This window comes from Xiphias gladius, unplaced genomic scaffold (assembly GCF_016859285.1).
Source record: "Xiphias gladius isolate SHS-SW01 ecotype Sanya breed wild unplaced genomic scaffold, ASM1685928v1 HiC_scaffold_604, whole genome shotgun sequence".
In the NCBI taxonomy this organism is placed as follows: domain Eukaryota; kingdom Metazoa; phylum Chordata; class Actinopteri; order Istiophoriformes; family Xiphiidae; genus Xiphias; species Xiphias gladius.
This window is the reverse complement of record NW_024402304.1, coordinates 3,420-9,000: the sequence shown is the minus strand read 5'-3', so window position 1 is coordinate 9,000 and position 5,581 is coordinate 3,420. Positions and strand designations below refer to the sequence as shown.

The following is a 5,581-nucleotide window of genomic DNA, read 5'->3' as shown; positions in this document are numbered from 1 at the left end:
TTATAGAAATAGTCTTCACTTTGTGCAGTGTTATTGTTGCTGATTGTTAAGAAATAAGTTCTGGGATTTTACAATGGCAACATGAAAGTAGTAGGCAGACAGAACTTTACACTTATATGAAAGATAATTGAAAGAAAAACATGTTTCTTAAATGTACTTTCAATATATTTAAATATTGTGTTATTCCCCAAATACACAACTAAAAAAAGCAGTCCAGTCCTACTTTAAGTGAAAATATATTCAACCATGTTGCATGCTCTCTTGTGCCTGAATGTCCATCTCGCTGCTTTTACAGAATATGCTGAGAAATACCAAGAGATCCTGGACAGGCAGGACTATTTTCATGATATTTATGGAGAAAATGGAAATGAAGTGTAAGTACACATTGCAGAGATAAAATAATATAGATGGGCCATACATGCCTTTCATTTAGGTCAGTTTACTGGGGGACCTGTTGATGTTTGTTGCTATGGATACCTGTGTCTTTGCATTAACATTAGATCAAATTAGCCAGTTCAGTGTCTCCATGTGCTTTGAACATTCAGTGGTGCCTCAGGTGGCACACAGACCGGCATTACCTTCAGAATAATACCACTAATAATTAATAATTTTATTGGTTTTGTTAGCAAACAAAAGCCTCTACAGTACAAACAAACAACATGTACAATTGCAAATCTTAGTGTAAAACAGAGATGCCTATAAAGCATTAATGCAATATTCCATTCTCCTTCTTAGACACAGACGCTGAGTGTTTCAGTGAATGGAATTTTTCATATTATACATACATTTCTGCTGGAGTACATTTATTAAGGATGAAGTCGAACTAATGAATTGGGATAATTTCAGTACTTGTTGCATTTTGAAGAGGATTTTCCATGAATAGACTGGTGTTACAGTAATTACCTGGGTTAATCATCACCATGCTTTTATTTAGACCCAAATCTGTAAAGTTCATCAGTACGACTATGCTGGCATATGCTCAGTCATGTGACTGAATAGCAGCTTCACACAGGTCATATGACCGCCACTGACCTGTTGGCCCCTGAGCTTGGCGAATGTGTTTGACTGGCCCACAATGCAACAGGGTCGACCATGGCCTCAGATTCAGTTTAGTCAGCAGTTGGATGTGAAAGAGGGCTTAACTTGCTCCTATCCCCTCTCTCAGATATGTGTGTGTCTCTGTCTATGTGTTTGTGTGTGTCTGTGAGCTTGTGTTTTTGTGGGTCTGTGTAAATGGCAATTACTTCCATAAATTGTAGGTCATGTTGATATTAGTTACACAAACCATCTATTACATTGAGGAACACACATGTCTTGACCATCTAAAAGGGAACATCGATGCCTCTAACTCGCTCACTGTGTTGTGTTCACAGATACGACTTTGAAGATGAGATGGAGCCAGAGATAGAAGAAGCTTTTGAAAATTTTTGTTTAGAATCAGAGAGGAAACGACAGCAATGACGTGAGAGTGAAAATCTGTGAAACTCAACAGGCACATACAGTATTCTCCCACTCAATTTGCTGGAAACTTGAAAAGCAAAAGAAATTAGCAGAAGATACTTTCAGACTTTTATTTTACTGCAAACAAGCATTTTAACAAAAAGAGCTGTTCATAGTTGCACTTCTGACACTTTTTTCTGTCAGTGTTGATTAGAAAATGGGGACAATCAATGGGATAATTGTTCAAAATGTTAAGGTATAAAGACTCTTTTGGACATGATAGTTCTCTCTTTGTTGTTTTGATTTCTTTCAGCAATTTCTTTCTTTTACGCCTGAACTAAACGCCAAGAGGGAAATGGTGTGCTGTGGGTTTTTTTAGAGTTATTTTGTGAAAGACATAAATTTCATCAAATTGTGTGCAAAATTTATTAGATTTTAATTAATACCCTGTGCATAAGGTACAGGTCAAAAAACTCAAATCATCGTCACAACTGCATTATCTTCATGTAAAATGCACTGTAGATGGGTGAGGTGGTATGTTTTTACTACATACCTACATAAAGTGCATATACAGCCTTTATCTCCACTGTCGTGACATTGTGTCTCTTGTCAGGTTGCCAATATTACACACTTTATTCAAGGCTATTCAGGTGTTAATCTGGCTGCAATTCACTTAAGTGGTCAGGAACTCTGAAAGGCTGTGCAGTTTAGAAAATGCATTATATCATTATCAGAAACAAATACTTAAATTCAGTCACAAACTGGGACATGAATATAGACAAAACAGCTTTTTAACAATTTCTTTCTGGGGTTAAAGTCAATATTTTAAGAAATTTTAAGTAATTGATTCACAATCTTGAGAATGCTGTGCATCTAAATCCAGTTTATTTGCTGAATGTAGCTTTAAATATCAACACATCTTGCAGTTTGCAGTGGTCAGTGTGACATAACTCAACTGCAAAAATAATTTATTGTTATCCCTGAAAGACTAAAAGACTGTTTACCAGCAATCCATTGAGCCCATAAAAAAGGAATGTTGTTCTATAGGTTGTAAATATTATTTATAGTAATGTTTGCCTGCAATAAATTCTTTATAATGTGAGATTTTATTTGCTTGATTTGTGTGTGAGCCTTTTTGAGTTACAGGGGATACACCGTGAGCCACATCCTGAATTTGGTCAAATCATGTGACGACTGTGAGCTAAGACACGGTTACACTGAGTCAGCAGTTTATGGCACCAGAGCAGTTTAATACAAATATAATGCAAAATACTTAAGCTTCTAATAATGAGTTTTTGTTGATTCTGTTAGAGAGGTGGTGATTAAACATTTTAATAAGTTTTGATGCTTGACTTAGTGGTGGTGTTGTAGTGGACTGCATTACATTCAGATGTGCTCCAAATGTCTGTCCCTGTATACCCCCTAATGTATGTAAACTGGGGTGAGAAAAATAATCAAAATGCATTTGAATGTAATAATTAGTAATAGAGCTGAACCGACACCTGATTGACTGTTTAATCTTTTATCAGTAAATGAGATTAAAATGATGATTCTGTCCATCCTGTTTACTTGTTACCTATGCTTGACTTAGTCTCACCATTTTCTGTCTACAAATTTCCAATCAGATCCAAATCTTTCTGTGCAGCACTGTCCAGAAAAAAAGGGCACATCTTTTATTCATAACACTGAATTTGATCCAATCAGGCCCCTACTCTGCAACACCACCTGCTGTCACCAGGACAGCACCCTACCAAGGTTCAGAAATGTACAATGTGTCTCGAGAATATCAAGAATAAACATTATGCAAATATTTGCCAGTCAAACAGAATTTACAGTTCTTTGGAAGAATTGTGCAGAGCTATTCCTATTTGCGGATTCACAGTAAATAAGTGCGTGTAAAGACGGGGCTGATTTAGTTCACAGGTTTCAGGCAGTCAGACTATCCAGTTAGCCATTGTTTTCTGCAAACCTTGACTAACGTATGTTTTTCACCACAAATAATACAAATTTGTATAATAATAGTTATCGATTATGTATAAACATGTACATGCACATTTTTTAAAAATTAATTACATGGTGTATTTTGGTTTTAAACCACCTCAACTGTTCTGCGGTTTTCAGCTGTTGAACTATATGAGCATTGTAGTGGATGAAATTTGGTGGTGTTGAAAAGAATTGTTAAAATATTGTCAGGTTTTTTTAAGTGGTTAAGGTTTGCTAAAAGTCAACTCATTTTACCGACCCAGGACTTAAAAATGTTTATAATGCTAGGTAATTAAAAAAAAAAAAAAAAAAAATAGAGTAACTGGTAGTGTCAGTGTTTCAATTTCCTACAAATAAACATCAGATAGCAAGTATGAGCGTGTTAAAATGTACAGAGTTTGTGTTAGCCTTTGCCACCACCTGGTGACCAAGTTGAGTAATGTTATAAAAGTCAGCAGTCATATGTTGTAAAGAAACTGCATCAGTGATTAAACTCAGGACTTTTGATACTTAAGTAACATTTAACCACAATTTGTCTTTATTTTAACTTCTGTAAAATTTTTATTAAAGGACTTTAAATTGATGATATCAATAACTGAGTAAATGATTAAATTATTTTTACACTTGGTTTTAGATTAGTGTGAAGTGTTACAAGCAGCACTAGAGCAACCCAATATTTTATACGCTCTGTTTCAACTGAGAAAAACACATCAAGTAGGCCTCTTGTAGCAACTATGGATTGATTGAAAACAGGATGGTTTTTCACGTCTTCTGCCTTCGTCTCCCCAAAGAGTCCAAACATTAAAAATGACAACCTCGGTAATCTCAAGCACGCATGTCTTTGTAAAGACACCATCTAAAGACAAGAAAAGGAAGTTATTTGTCATGTCAGAAATGTGTTATGTGTGTTCAAGATTAGCTTGGAAATGCTCAGTAGCTTCTTTAGTTTGACAGGAAAATGACAGTCACGCCATGACATTCTTTCAACCCCAATGCCACACCACAGATATTTTTCACCCTACAAGGAAGCAGTTCTATTTTGCTTTGTAAGTGTCAGCACCAGGCATATATTGAAATAGTAAGACGTTTGAGTTACATTTAAGAATATTGTATTTTGTGCTGTGGATACAGTCTATAATTATTTTATGTCTATCAGGGGCACAGTTTTCTGAGGCATCCCGATGACCCAGTAATGAGAGATGTGTGTCATTTACCCATTACAGTCCTAGTTTGAGCCTTGTTTGGGACCTCTGTTGCGTGTCACCCCGCTCTCACACTGAGTGTCAAAAATAAAAATCAGTCATGCATACTTCAATGTGGTTTTCCCATCATGTAAGATATCATGTATTTAGCATACTGTTTCACTGAAATGCCTTGCAGTGAGCTTTAAGTAAATTGATGACATCCGCCAGTTGTCAATACTATGGATGGAGGACCATTTTTCTACCAAAATGGAAAGCTCTCCCACAAGTCTGTATCCAATTTATCGCCAACAAAAAACTGTGGCACTTGTCTAGACCAAGGAATTCTCATTGCATACTGTTCTGCCGTAAATTTGATATATCTGGTCTTTTCATTATTTGGGAAAACAGAAATAATATTAATTTGCATGTGAGTGCATTTTGAATGTATGTGTGTGTGTGTGTGTGTGTGTGTGTGTGTGTGTGTGTGTGTGTGTGTGTCTGTATGTGTCATCCATAAGGCTGTTTGGCAAGCACATTGCACAAGGCTGATTATCTTAATCTGCAAACCACTGGGTGGCAACCCATGACATGCGGAAGATAACGGAACATCTTGCTCACATAAAAAAACAAAAAAACAAACAAACACACAAAAAAAAAACCAGAGCCTCCCCACAGGTTGAAATTCAGTCTTTGTTCATATGACAGGATGGTAACTTCACCCAGAAGTCGCATTACCACTGTGTCTGTGTGCAGTCATTGACTCGTGAGCCCCTCTGAGCCTGCTGGATGTGACTGTCTGGCTCACAATGCAACAGGGAAAACCGGGGCCTTAGATTCCCATTGGTCAGCAGATGGGTGTGAAAGAGGGATTAGCTCCATGCTACAGTCCACTCACCCAGAAGTTTGTGAGTGTGTTTCTGTATTCATGTCTCACCATTATACTGTATAATGTGGCTTTTAAACTTAGTCATCAG

General features: G+C 36.7%; 1 long non-coding RNA gene across 1 annotated transcript; it reads left to right on the top strand.

The window, feature by feature from the left end:
- Positions 1-292: 292 nt before the first annotated feature.
- Positions 293-2,542, top strand: LOC120787765. Its single transcript, XR_005707083.1, has 2 exons — positions 293-374; positions 1,374-2,542. It is a non-coding gene; the product is annotated as an uncharacterized LOC120787765 (long non-coding RNA).
- The last annotated feature ends 3,039 nt before the right edge of the window (positions 2,543-5,581 follow it).